Source organism: Desmodus rotundus, chromosome 1, assembly GCF_022682495.2.
Source record: "Desmodus rotundus isolate HL8 chromosome 1, HLdesRot8A.1, whole genome shotgun sequence".
Taxonomy (NCBI): domain Eukaryota; kingdom Metazoa; phylum Chordata; class Mammalia; order Chiroptera; family Phyllostomidae; genus Desmodus; species Desmodus rotundus.
In genome coordinates, this window is record NC_071387.1 from 131,601,567 (window position 1) to 131,616,773 (window position 15,207).

Genomic DNA, 15,207 nt, shown 5'->3' on the forward strand with positions numbered 1-15,207 from the left:
TGATTAAAAATTGGGCAAGAAAATTTGGGCACTTTATCAAAGAACAAATGGCATGCAAGCACATGAAAATGTGGGAAATGTCTTTGATCCATCATTACTCACTAGGGAAATGTAAATTAAAACTATGATGAAATACTCAGGGGAATGGCTAAAATAAAAAGACAGACAATATCAAGTGTTGCTGAAAACATAGAGCGACTCTCATACATTGCTGGGGGCAACGTAGAGTTATGTATTCACTTTAGAAAACAGTGAATCTCTATTAGATAGGTGCGCACACACACAAACCAGTAATCCCATCCTTATGAAATAAGAGAAATAACAACAGATATCCACAAGAAGACTTATACAAAAATGTCCCTAGAAGCTTTATTTATAATGAACCTAAATTGGAAACAAATCCAATGCCCATTGCAACATTGGTGAATGTGCAAACTGTGGTGTATCCATCAATGGGAAAATTCTCATTGTAAGAATGAGAAGAAACAATTAGAAGAAACAAACTTCTTATGCAAACAACACTGGTGAATCTCAAAAACATTATGCCAAGTGAAGAAAGCTGGACACAAAGGAATACATACTATATGATTCCATTCTAGAAACTTTGGAAAAGACGAATCTAATCTAGAGCTACAGAAAGCAGCCCAGTGGGCCAGAGATGGGACAAGATGGGGAACTAACTTCAAAGGGGTGGAGGGGAACTTTCTGAGGTGATGGAATTGTTCATTGTCTTGATTGTGGTAGTGGTTATATGGGTGTGTACATTTCCAAAACTAATCAGACTGTACACTCAGAATGAGTGCAATACATTAAATGTAATTCATACCTCAGGGTTGATTTAAAAAATTAAACGGAAGTGGAGCAACCCGATTTCATAAAGCATAAGGAAGGGTAGCTTTGGGGATTAAGTGACATAATAAGCTAATGGCCAGTTTCCAGAATACTGTCATATGGGTCAATCATCCCTAGATTTATCTGTTCTTGGACCACTCTGGTCAAAGTTCAGATTCCTGGCAGAGAAGGTCCCAGGGCACTAGGCCCCGGAAAAGCTGGGTGATCCGGCCTGACCATCCCGTCCAGGCTTCGCTAAGTGTGGCGGGGTTGGTCCCCAGAGAAAAATGTAGGTACTGGTAACGGAAGAGGAGGCAAGGATACCTGGCAGACAAACAAAGCACAGTCTTCCCCTGTTTGTTTCCAGCATGACCAAGGAGAATGGTGAGACTTCAAACACACATGTTCATTCCATTCAAGCGGAATTTTTAACAGAGACTGTTTGCAGGGCGAAGTTACTGACTGGAAACGCAGGTGCGTTTGAGGTCTCTGCAGAGAAAAAGAGATCATATTAACGTAAGAAAGAGAAACCTGGTAGGAAAGGATCATTCGGTGGGGGGGGGGAGCACAAGCTTTTTTTTGGGGGGGGGGAGTTGGTCGTGGGGGGCGGAGAGAATTCAGCTAAACATAGGAAAGAACTTCCCGGCAATTAGAAGTTTGTTTGCATCTGCTTGGGTCGTCCAGAGGCAGAGAAATTCTTTAGTGAGGAAGAGGAAGGTGGACAGTCAGCGAAGTAGACTCCAGAATTCACTCCTGTCCAATCCGCAGATGGAGAAAGACTTTCGTGGTTTCAACTTTCTACGATTGGGTCTCCCGGGACCTCCTCGGCGAGTCGGCAGAGGGCGCCCTTCCCCAAGCAATCTCCGCGAGAGGCCGCGCGGAGACCGTCTCGGGGGTCCGGGGCGTTCTCGCCGCCCCGCCTCCGGAACGCGGTTCCCTCCGTCCGCCCATCCCCCCAACTCCTCGCCTCCTCTTCCCGACCACTTCGCTGCTGCTTCGCACACTCCCGCACCGCTGGGTCGCATCCTTCGCCCCACGTTTGCACTCCCTTACCGGCACTGCTGGGGGCGTGCCGTCCACTCCTGCTGTCCCCAGGCCCCCAAATCCCCCTAGAGGGCTCAGAACAGCTCCCGGACTTTGACCCGGGGGCGCTCGTGGGTCCGGACGTAGACCGGCACTCTCTCTGCGGTCCAACGCGGTGACCCCCAAGGTTTACCAACTTCGCGGCCGGACTATTGGCGGGTCCCTCTCGGACGGTGGGAACAGCTCGGAGCAGGTCGACCTGCGTTCGGGGCGCAGGAGTCGGGCGGCGGATCCCGCGGGCTGCAGTAGGGACTGTGCGCGGCGCCAAGCGACGCCCCCCGCCAGCGGTCACTGCCCCGGCGGCAGCAGCTGCAGCAGCGGCAACTGCTCGCACCCCGGTCCCGGCCCCGGCTCGGGTTACTCCCCTCCTCCTCCAGCAACTCCGGCGGGACGGGGAAAACCTTACTCAAGTTTAGAGCGAGTACTTTCTCCGGTGCGCAAAACTGCGGGTCTGGAAACGCGCTGAGACGGCCTCCGTTCCGGCGCCTCCACCTTCGAATCTGAACTGAGACTGCCAAGTGTCGCTCTCTCCTGGGACCCAGCTTGGAGGCCAAGTGTATTTGGGACAGATTCTCTTTCTCGGCTGGCGCTCAGTGAAAACCAGGGGAAAGGGGTTGCGGTGCGAATCTCAGGATCTCGAGATCTGGGTAAGATTTGGGTAAACTTAATTCTGGCAGCCACTGGACCTTAGCCGGACCCTGGATGGTTTCTTACGGGCCGGGGGCGGGGGCCACATACTCCTTCGCCAGGATACCCAAGTGCGGCGTGAGGTGGGGCGAGATTGTCCCAGTCTGGGTTGTTTATTGTCTCAGGGTTTATTGTTATTGTTTGCATTTGGTCTGGTTACTTGGGGCTTGGAGGAACTTCTTGGAGTATTTTTCATGGGGAGACATCCCTAGGCATTTTATTTTGCAGAATTTCCGCCCTTGTGTTGCCTTGTCTGTTCTATGACAGGTGTCCTAACTGCGTGTAGAGAGGTGTGGGGCGATCAGACTGAGAATGGAAATTAGTTTCAGCAGCGGCCTTCCTTTGAGATCAGCTTTACTTCTCCTCGGGGATCCTGACTTGTTTTCTAAACTTTTCTTTCTCCAGTACTTGATATTCAGATGGTGCAGATAGGCTCGGGATAGGCCCTCCTCTGGCGTTCTCAGCGTCCTGTGGGGAGTCAGGATCAGAGGCTGCGTGACTTAGCCCAGAGGGGTCTCCTCCTTCTGTGCGGGCCTGGCTTCTCAAGGAATGTTGGGGTGGGAGGCGATTTTTCAAGCCACAGTTGCCATAGAAAGATCTATTTCATGTTGGTCTTTTAAATTCATTTGATCTAAGACTTTTATCCCTGGTTTAGGGAGATATTCTGTCCTTTATTTTTCTTTCTGGAAGTAAGAATGATCCCACTGAGCAAAGGAAGTATAACCATATCCTTGATGCTTCTTTAGAAAATACCCTCACGTGAGGACCCCAATTCCTTAGTGGGAAGTTGAAGTTGGAGATTTGATTAGTGCAGAAGTTCTTAGGGAGTACTATCCATGCTGTCCGCAAGGCAGAGGACAAGGACATTCCGTCGTGGTTCTTCTTGCCTTTCTCCTTTATATCCTGGGCCTCACTTTGTGTAGAGTCTTCTCAACTGAAGAGGCTTCACTCCCTGTGGATGAAAAGACTGGAACCAGGTCGCAGTCACCAGAAATGCCGTCTTCCTGATGTGAGGGCTGCAAGATTCAGCTTGCAGGGTCCCGTTTGCTTTGCTGCCCTGAGGTCAGACAGTTGAGTAGCTGGTGAGGTCCGGAACTTAGTAGCCTGGAGTCATCTCTCAACTCTGCACTTCCCAGGTGTGCAATTTTGGGTGTTACTTATCCTCTCTATTCTCATCTATAAAATCAGAATGATAATAACAGTGCTTACATCAGAGGGTTGTTAAAAGGATTAAATGATTTAATGTGTGTGGTGTGCTAACAATCTTGGCAGATACTTGTAAAAAGCAAGTAAGTATTAACTATTACTGAGATAATATTGGTAGCTATGGCTGTTAGGATGACATAGCCTTTATTGGCTATCAGTAATTGTTAGCTATTATTTCTCTTTGGATGGCCTTTGAAGGCTGCACTCATGTGGGCTTTACCCCCACCCAGGACAGACTGTACTGCCCGACTTAGCTGGGACATGGCCTTTGCATTGCTTTCTGTTGGGGCTCCGTCAGAGGAAAGAAAGTGCTTGTGGCAGAGCCAGCATTTGTAGAAGAGGGGTTATGGTTGGGGACCAGAGGGCCACTGGGTCAGGCTAGCAGGTGGAAAATCTACACTTAGTTTACAATGTGTAAACTACACTGCCTTAGAACGTCCTTGCATTGATATATCTCCTTTAACCTATTTTTTAAGAGGCCAATTATTTATTCAATGATATTTATTAAGCACCTAGTATATTTCAAGCACTGCTCTAGGTTCTATGTCATTTAAGTTCATTGGCTTTATTTGAAGATGGGTAAGCATGAGTATTTACTTTAGCCTCCCCCACCCCATTTCAGGTATTTTAGGACTTTGTGTATACTAGCACCTAGAAGTTAAATCCCAAATACTTTTAGCTACACTTGCTTCATTATCTGTTAAAATGAAAAGCATGTGTCACTGAGGAGTTGAAAAAACATTCAGTGTGACTTGTAGCAGAGTGCGTCTCCTGTCAGCTGCATCACACGCATGGAACTTGTGTGGGGAGGGGAGGGAAGAGCGGGAGAGTCCAGTGTTCCTTCTGGGTCTAAAATCTTTAAATCAGCAGCCTTACTTCATTGGTGGTTGTTTTTAAAACTCATTTAAAAAAAACCATTTGTTTGGGTACATAACTATGTACCATTTCCATTGTTTCATGGTAATCAAAGTGAGTAGTGACAGTAATCATTAATAAAAAGGAGAGGCATTCAGCTCAGCTTGGATTTCATTGGCCAGTCTCAGACTTCAATGTGTATCAGAAGCAAGGAGAGGGCTTGTTAAAAATATTAGATTCAATTGGGAGAAATTGCCAAAATTTGACCATTTTGACCTACGTAAAATGGCAATTTCATATTGTTCAACCTAATACAAATCCTAGCCCCCTCTGCTTTGATTCAGGTGCAGTAAGTCTTGGGTAAAGTGTGAAATCAGCAGGTTTACAAAAGTTCCCCACAATGATTCTAACACAAACCCAGGTCACAGGCTCATTTAGCAGCCGTGGACATACCTTCCTCAAGATTGCCTCCTTGGTCTAATGGCATATTTCTAAAATACAAACCTGATCATATCATTCCCTTGTTTAAAAATCTATGGCAGCTCCCAGATGGTGAGCATCGGTCACCCAGGTGCTTATTGAAAATGTGGATTCTAGGGCTGTATCCCAGATGCAAGGGCCAGAGATCTGCACCTAGCAGATCCCCTGGACTTGATTCTAGGTGAATCTAGTGCAGGTGACCTCAAATCTCAGTGGGAGAAACACTTACTTCTGGCACACAGCCTAACCGCTCTGACGTGATACACACGCCAGGTTGGACTGTCTTCTCTGGTTCTTTCTCTGCTTCCCTGGTCCCTAAGTGTCTAAGCCCCACTGATGCTGATCTTGTTGCTGTTCCTTGGAGAACACATTGCCTGCTTTCACTCCCCCTGACCTAGCTGTCTATGCTCTTCCCTCTGCCACAAATGCTTTTGCTCCTCTTTTCAGTCTAATCAACTTTTTACTACCCATTTATCTTTCAAGACCTTTCCTCTGAAACCCTTCCTAATCCTCTCACATAAACTTAGTGAAACCTCACAAAACTCCTATTCTACATTGCAGGTAATTTTAATGTCCCCCATCATGTTGAATCAACTGTGTTTGTTGCCTGGAGATTCCTCCCACCAATTGGTGAGATTATCATTTCTTATTTGAAGCCTTTATCCAAATGGCTGGCACATAGTGGTTAAAAGATAGATGTCTAAAAAAAGTAAGGGGACGAAGAATGAACACGTGCCAGTTAACCTAGTCTTAGCACACCGAGTGTTTGCGACAGGCACAATGAACAGACTCAGGGTTGTGGAGAAGGCAGTCAAGAATTTGCAATTTGGCTAGACGTAGTCTACAAAATGAATAATGTGGAGTGGAAAAGGGACAGAAAGGACAAGATAGAATATCTGAGGAAGACTTATGAAACACCAGAGGCCACCGAATTAATGTCACATGTCCAAGACTAGGGCAGCACATGGATACGAGACCCGAGTGTGTCATACGACTAGGTGTTTTGGCTGTGAACGACAGTGTCAGGGCACTGAAATGGCAATGCCAGTGCCAGCGAAAACAGGCAGCGTTCACCCTGTGCTTTTCAGTGTGTAAGTACCTTGTATTTGTTTTTGTATTTGATTGAAAACATGGCGGCTCGCTCCTACGGTTTTTCCTACTTCCGTACAGAACACACTTCTAAAAATTGGTTCAAAGATTGATTGTGCAAAGATTGATTGATGTTATAAGGAATGCTGGCCCTAGAGGGCCAAATATATTATGAAGTTTCTAATCATATATATTATGAAGTTTCTAATTTTATCTTGCCATTTAGACGAAGCATTCAGTGTTTACTCCTCTCCTTAATTTTCCTGTCTTTAAACTTTCTATAATTTTGGTTATTTCCTTACCTGCACAACAGTTGACCTGTTCAAATTCGATAAATGTCTGATTCTGAGTAAAGATTTTTTGGCATGACTAATAACTTCTATCTTTGTCTAACTTATATTAAAGTTATGAGACAACACTTATAATTACTATTTTTTAATTTAAGCTTTTTCCCATTTCTCACTCATTTTTGGTAATAATGGTAATAATGTACAACAACATTGGAACAATGAACAAGAAAACCCACAGGGCAATGACAGAGATGGTGATGCTGCAAAAATGGAATATTTAGTTCACAGGCAGCCCCACCATAAAATAAACAGCATCAGAAAGTTCATTCATTGGCTGATGCATGAGAGTTCCAATGACATAGTAGGGCAGGAAGGTAACAGCATTAATGCATGAAGTACAAATGACCAGATTGTTTGGATTCCAAACAAAGCAATTAACTGCCTGTGATCCCAGTTTCTGAAGGATGTGTATCCAGCATTTCATTCTAAAAATTAGTTTAGTTTTAAGAGTTAACTAAGGTTCATTCAGGTCTGTTGATTTGTCTTCATTTTCAATTGTGTTTCCAAAATGAACTTTTTAAACCTTAATTTAAGCTTGCATCTGGCTACTCCTTTTGTATGTTTCTTAGTCTCCTAATGTCTTCCTTCCTTCCTTCCATCTGAATTTCCCAAGATTTTATATTTCTCATGCCTCTCTTTTCTTCCCAATTTAATATTATTTTTTCACTGTGATCATTCTCTTTTTAGTTATCGCAGAGGATTAATTAATTAATAGAGGAATTCTCATAGTATGAAGATGAAAATAAAAATAAGATACAAACCAGTGTAATTTTATTTTATACAACTTTATTTCTACAGTTGAAAGTTGTCATGTGGATATTATTTGATAATGCACCATTAGCCAGTCTGGAAAGTGCAAATGTGATAATATATCCTGTTATTAACCATGTTCATTTCTAATGATTTCCTCTATTGTTTCATTTCCAGTGATTTATACTCCTAGATAAAGAAACTATGTAAAGCATTTCAACCACCTCAATTTCCTACTCAGAGGGCAATAAATTACACCCTTCCTCCTTCCTAAGACAAAGAAAACAATATTTCAGCATGGAAAGCCTCATCTTGATAGGTACATGTGCAGGATATTAGCATCTGTTAAACACATCTTATCTTTGGGAGCAAGGAGACCTCATCTTAGAGAGTGACTAAGTGCCCTGTCGTTAACATCCTGGCTGACCTGGATTCGCTGCACAGATTTGGTGAGTTCTAAAGCCTCGCCATTATGGCCATTCCCATAATGGACCTTTTAAATACCTTCTGGTAAAGAATCATATACGTCTTTTTATTTATTTATTTTTAGAGAGAAGGGGAAGGGAAGGAGAAAGAGAGGGAGAGAAACATCAATGTGTGGTTGCCTCTCACGCACCCCCTACTGGGGACCCGGCCCGCAACCCAGGCATGTGCCCTGACTGGGAATTGAACTGGCGACCCTTTGGTTCACAGGCCCACACTCAGTCCACTGAGCTACCTACACCAGCCAGGGCCATATACATCTTTTTTAAAAAATAATTTTTAATGGCAAATTGAAAATCAAAACACACAAATTAAACTTGTTCCTCATGGAACAAAATAGAAATATGAAATCTTTGTTTTGGACCCAAGAGATTATTTCTACAATCAAAATGAAAAAATTTTAAATATCCACCTTCATTGATATCTTCAGAAGGGCACTTTATTTTGGGGACAAGGAATTGAAGATAGCATGTTCTTTTGTGTTCTTTCAAAACGTTTTTGAGTTTTACCTTTGCTCCATCAGTTATTTATTAGGTGTACAGGGCATAGGGATAAATACTATGTGGAATTACCATGATACTTGCCTTAAAAAGAAACAAAAACAATAAAATACACCTGACTGTGTGAGGCTGGGAGTAAGGACCAAGTGAGCAGTTCTGAGAACAGGTCTGAGTGGGCTCATTCTAGAGAGAGGACTCTGTGTGCTTGGGGACTTCCTGGCAGCGTGGGGTCTTGAAGGAGAGAGGATCTGAGTAGACGGAGGTATTTTAAACAGGGGAGTGAGCTTATCAAACATGTGGCTGCAAGAATTCATAAGAAATCTTCAAGCAATAACGATTAAACTGTGCTGCAGGAGGGGTGAGTTAACGTTTGAGAATTACTTTATGGCAGCCACGCATGGGGCTGTAGGACTGGACTCCGCCTGTTCGACAGCTCTGTGGGCATTAGAGGAGCCCCTCATCTTACCCTGCTACTGTTTTATTCTATTCACCAGATGTGGTTTGGGCTGCCCTATGGAGGTTCAAGTGAAAAACTGAGCCCCTTTCCATGCAAAGGTGTGAAATGCGAAAACTTATTTCTCTCAGCCACTATGGGGCTCCTGCGTGCGGGAGTGGACACAGGGCTCATGTTTCTGCTAGCATCAGCTAGCTCTGAATTTGTATTTTCCCTTAAGAAGTTTAATTTAAAGATGATCTTGCCACACCGCTCCACTGTCTCTTTTAGCGTGAAGTGGTCCGCCCCACCATGGGTATCACCTCACATCTCCTTTACTTCATAAACTATCACCAAACATGCGGCTCTGAAGTGGCTGACGAAAAGGCTTGGGACTGTGGAGGAAGTTCACCTCTTAAAACTAAATATTAAACATGTTTTTTTTTTAGAAAAGAAAAAAGCAAACAAAATATAACCAGAGACATTGAAATTAAGAACAATGTAACAATAGTCAGAGGAGAGTGGGGAGGGGATAGTAGGGAGAGGGGTCTATAGGAGCTACTATAAAGGAGAAAATGCAGATAATTGTAACTGAATAAACATGTTTTTCTAAGAGCTATCTGTCAATCCCACCACTGGAACTTCCATTTCTTAAGGAAATTCTCACCATCCATCCTTGTCCGAAGGCTCCAGCCTCTACCAAGTTCCTTCAGCAGTCTCCTCTCCTTGCACCTCCCTCTTTCTGCTCATCGCTGACTGGACCCCACTGTTGTTGTTGTTATTATTATTATTATTTCATTTCCTGTCTCACTCCCCACATTCCTTGGTGCCCTCATCTTTCTTACCTACCCTCTCCCCGGGTGTTTTTCCCCACAGTAAGATTTGATTACTATGGTATAAAGTATTTGCCTTTTCAGAACTCCCCCATCTCCTGTACATCCCTTGAACAGATAGTTGTGCAAAATCAGTCCGTCAGTGAGGATAGAAATGTTTGAGGCCTCCGTTTAGCCTGTTTTCAAACGTCAGGGGCCTGAGATCACAGGCAGATACTGGCTCCCATCTAATGATTTGAATTCAGAAGGGGTGCAGTGGGGTCCAGAGGTGTGCATTTTCGACAAGGCATCCTGATGCAGGTGATCCATGGATGCACCATAACCCTGTTAGGGCTCACCTGCCCTATCCAGAAGGCACGACTTTTCTTTTTTCTCTTGTTTAATACTTTAGTGACGTGGTGAGAGTAGGTCACAGGGAATAGCTGGTCTGTGAGAACCCGTGCCCTTCCGTCTCTGCTTGGAGGGACAATGGCTGTAATGCAACACTGTTCATGTGACAGCCCGAGAAAGGGGCCCATTGTTCCGGGGTTGGCTGATGCTCCATTCTGCTCCGGCCAGCCGTCCAACCGAGCTTGGTAGCCCCAAGGAAACAGACACACTTGAATCAGAGAGACAAAGAAAGGAGGTCAAGGCCTTTCAGAATTAAACTACTTGCAGCAATGGGTCAAAGGTAGAGTTGGGGAGAGAAAAAAGTAATTTTGTGGAAGCATCATTAATCTGCTGGCTTGGGAGCATGCCGCACGGCGTTAGGGGAACAGAAGTCTATGAGAACTCCCAATTGATCTTTGGCCAAGGAAGAATTGTTTCCTATGAGGGCCGCTGACTTACCTTATTGCAGAGTTTTCTTATTGCTTTTAAAATAAAAAAGGTCTTCCTCTGTTCCTGATAGGCAAAGGCACATTTCTTAGCCTCTTTTCAACAGGTCCATCAAAGACAAGTATCTGCTCTGGAAGCCCATCTAAACCAAGGCCAGTAACCTCAGAGAACGATTCTTTGTTCTTGGGTAGTCACGATAGACACCATGTATTAATCATTTCATTTGGAGTCTAGAGTCAGATATCAGTTTTGAAGCTGACAGGTTTTTTTGATTGAAATACAAGTAGATCCATTAGCAAGTTACTGATCTAGCTGGACAGTTGCGAGGCTGGGGGACTGCGTACATGTCTTGGACACCACTCCTCATGCCCAGCTCCAAACTGGACTCTAGCCCTGGAGGGAAAGGGTCGCAAACTTCCTATAAAGACCTAATCCACAGCTTAACGCTTAGCTACATTCTTTGTGTCAGAAGAAGATTCATATATTGAAGGTCATAGCCTCGGCGAAGGTCGCAGACGTTTTTTGCCCAGGATTGTTCTTTTAGCCTGATTACCCCCTTTATGAAAAAAAATATGTCATTCATTCAGCCTTTGCCTCTGGGTTTCTTTCAAAGGGAAACTTAGTCCCTAGTTCCTGTGGATATGTGTAAGTGGCTTTGAAAAAAATAAAAAGAAAAGTTAGGCACAGAATGCAGCCTTGAGTGGTGCAGAGTGGAGAAAGCCTTTTCTGGATGTAATGGGTTGTCGAGAGCCCATTCACCGTGTGCAGGCAGCTGGTGTTCATTGCCGTAGGCATCCTTTTGTCTCAGATGAGAGGTTTTCTGACTGCGAGTATTAGCCTTAACGAAGTTTGTACCCAGGAGAAGGTAACATGTGATTTGCTTGAGGTCACTTAGAGCTTCGTGTAATTAAGTCTATCACTGCACCTTGATTATAGACTTTCATTGCAAATCCATTAAAGAAGGAGAAGCAAGTGGATTGCAGAGAGGCAAGTGGCTTTATTTTCTTCATTATGTTTCCACTCCCCCCTTCCCTTGCTGTTTGTTTATACTTTACTGAGTGGATATTTGGTTTTACCGATGATATAGATGCTTCTGAAGTGGAGAAGGCGAAGAGGAGACCGTTCTTTGCAGGTGGCAATTGGATTGTGTTAAGCATGCTTCTGATTAGTTAATTTTCCATTCACTGTCATTAGGCCTATTCACTGGGCTGGCTCCTGCGATTTAGAGAGGCTCTTCCCTCTGTGCTGTGAGGGATGGGGGCTGTGCTCCACTTGAAAAAACAGGGAAGTGGTATGTTGTCTTTTATTCCCAAGTAGCACATTTAATTCTAATGCGCTTTGGGCACAGGCTGCTTGCTGGGACTGAGTGTTGCGTGGGAGTGAGCGCCCTGCCCCAGGAGGGCTCGTGCGTGCTACCGTTCTGTCTAACCTGGGTACTGGTGGTGTGGGCATGCTCATTTTGTGAGCCTGTACTGAGCCATTACATTTTGATTTCTGCTCTTTCTTGACATGTATTTTACACTTCAGTAAAAGGTCAAGAATTTTTAAAGCATCGTGTTTAATGTAGAATTAAAGCTCTAGCAATGATGAAAAATGATACATTTTGGGAAACCCAACTGTCACTTAATTTGGGGGTGAGCGCAGCTGGGAGGGCCTAGAGCTTTAAATATCCACAAATGTGCTCTTACGTCCTTAGCGGAAAGAGCTTTATGTCAGGAAGCATGGACCAGCACTGTCGCAGTGGATTGTTTTACTTTTTTAAGACAGAAAATTCAGTGCCTAAGAGGCCAACAGTGTTAGCAGAGACCCGCTCTTTAGACCTAAAACACGAGCACTCTTCCAAGTTGGCCAACTAGCAACTCTTATCTGCACACTCTAACCTCCATCCACTCATTGTCATCTGTCCAGAAAAATCAGAGAAAGGCTCCGTGGACCTGTGGATCATGGACACTTCTGTGCACTTTTGTTCTCTGAATTTTCAGATGACATCTCCTGAAGTCTCATGTTGGAAGGCTTTTATTTTTTCTCTCATTTTTCTGACTGGGACAAGGTGCCATGAGGCATGAGGCCTCTGGCTCCTCTCTCCCGCCTACTGCAGCCATCATTCACTGCAGGGGGCCACAGCGCTCCAGGGCGTGCCTGTGAGGGTGGGGCAGCCCTGTCAGCAAAGCGGGCTTCTGGCCTGAGAGGGGCTGCGGTCCCTTTTCTATCTAGAGGACATCTGTCATCAGCAGTGTGGGTCACAGTGCTTATAGAATATCCTGGTTTGCTGTTGGAATATGGAGCTGGTAGTCTAGAATGAAGAAAAGAGGAGCAGTTTTTTTTTCTGAAGGAGAAGTTGGCTTTGAAATTATGGTAGCGCATCTGTTCGAGGTTCGAGTATCCATTCTGTGTACTTCCTTTGGGCATTTGTGTTAAGGCTAACTGTTGATTTACATGAAAATGTGATTAAAGTGGTGAGTTGAGACAAGATTTTGATGGTGTGAGTCATGGACTGTATGAAATGCAACAACCTGGGTTAGGAACCCTTCTTCACCCCTTAGAGCTTCTTGGCCTTCAGCAGGCTACCTAAGCCCTGGAAGCCTCTTTTCATTACCTGTGAAATGATAACAGTATGTACTTCAAAGAGTGTTACATTTAGCATAGTGGTAAGCACATGTGAAGGACTCAATAAATATCAGTTATTATTATAACACCAAATAATGTTAAAATAGTGAAAAATATTAACACGTCTAACAATAAGACCTGCTTATGCTTTTTGTGAAAGAACCATCCTAGTCCTGGAATTAGAATTAAATGCAGAAGTTAGAAAGGGTAGTCTCTGATACAAAGTACTGGGTTGGCTGAAAAGTCCGTTGGTTTTTTCTGTAACGTGACTCTGATAGCGCTTAGCTGTCTTTAACTTAGTCGTCTTCGAAGCAATTTTGTTAGATTATATTTTGACAGTTGTCATATTAGCATGCATTAAAAAAAACTTACCAAAATTGGTGAGTTTTTGCGTAACCTTTTAAATATTGAAGATGAAAGAAAATATGCAACATTTTTGGCATATTATGCTTTGTTATTTCAAGAAAGGTAAAAATGCAACTGAAATGCAAGGAAAGATTTGTGCAGTGTTTGGAGAGCTGCTGTGACTGATCAAACATGTCAAAACTGGTCTGCGAAGTTTTGTGCTGGAGACTTCTTGCTGGACGATGCCCCATGGTCGGGTAGACCATTTGAAGTTGTTAGCGATCAAACTGAGACATTCACTGAGAACAATCAACATTACACCGTGTGGGAGATAGCTGACATCCTCAAAATATCCAAATCAATAAAGTTATTGGTGAAAATAAAACATGTGTCTTTTAATTTATGGAAAAAACTAAACAGACTTTTTGGCCAACCCAATAAGCTCTAAGGAATTTAAAATATTCTGTAATACAAGAATAGTTAAATTAACTCATGGGAATGACTGTTTTTTAATGAAGGTAGTTTTTTATTTTAAAAAATTATTTATCTCAACTGCAGAATAAGGATGAAGCTACCAGTTAATGAATTTGTTCTTCCTTAATAAGATGTCAGCAGAATGAACAGTGTTTAAACTAAAACCTGTGCACACAAGTTCGGAGCAGCATTTTTCACAATAATCAAAAGATGAAAACGACCCAAATGTCTACCAACTGATGACAGGAGACTGGACACGCAGACTGTGGGAAGAGACTACATCAACACTGAGGACCTCTCTACTTGTAGAATAAACTGATTCTAGAATGTAAGGTCCTTGAGCACACAGGGTCTGTCTTATTTACCTTTCTGTCCCCAAATGGTCAAGCATGGTGTATGGACTCCATTGTGTCTGCCCCCACCCTCCATTCCCCATTCCTATGTTGAAGCCCTATCCCTCAACTTGTCTATATTTGGAGGTAGGAGGTGGTGAAGGTTAAAGAGTCATAAGGGTGGGATCCTAATCCAACAAGGCTGATGCCCTTATAGGAAGAGGAAGAGACATTGGAGCTCTCTCTCCATCATGTAAGGACATAGAGAGAAGGAGTTCAGCTGAAAGCCAGCAAGAGGGCTCTCACCAGAAACTGAACCTTGTCTAGTACCCGAGCCTTGGATTCTCCAGCCTCCAAGCTTGTGAGAAATAAATTGTCTGTGGCATTTTGCTATAGCAGCCTGAGCAGACCAAGACACATAGACGTTTCTTTCTTCCTCTCGTTTCAGAAAGTAGAACAGGATCTTAAATATCTGTGGATCTGACTGATTTCAATATTATTCAGAACTACAGGGACATAAGAAGAACATGTAAAGGTGAATCTGACCCACAGTCCTAACCCTCACTTACATGGATAATCCTTGACTTTGTCTCCCACCATTCAGCAGTGAGGCCACAGGCAGCATTAGTGCTTGATGAAAACTTCCCCAAGACGTACTCTTTCCTGCAACGGAGGTGCCAGTGGGCTGTGCAACAGTCAGTGGCGAGTGAGAACCATTGTTGGAGCACATGAGGTAGGGAAGAGCCTGGGCAATTAATACTTTTGACTTTCAAGTTTTGAACGTGACCTTCTAGCTGTTCCTTCTTGGGATGCTGCAGCATCAAAGTGGTGTAAGGAAATGGGATATAATGGAGGTCGCACCAGCGAGGAAGCCCATAACCTAGGCTGGGAGAGGTGAGGTGTTTCCTCGTTATAAGAACAAGAAATCCTCCTTCTAGAAGGGCGATGCCCGCGCCTGAGCCCAGCCAAAGATTCAGGTACAGAGGGTTCCTCCGCATAGCTGGCCAGATGGCCTACTTTTATTTTGGTGAAGACCAGCCTGCAGCAAAGGCA

The 15,207-nt window shown here is 44.0% G+C and overlaps 1 protein-coding gene across 1 annotated transcript in view; it reads left to right on the forward strand.

Moving 5' to 3' along the window:
- Positions 1-1,993: 1,993 nt before the first annotated feature.
- The window catches only part of MEGF10 (multiple EGF like domains 10), a 165,167-nt gene continuing 151,953 nt past the window's right edge, over positions 1,994-15,207 (forward strand). The window contains exon 1 of the mRNA XM_024571598.3: positions 1,994-2,561. The gene's annotated coding sequence lies outside the window, so the exon portion shown is untranslated. The remainder of the gene's footprint in view (positions 2,562-15,207) is intronic.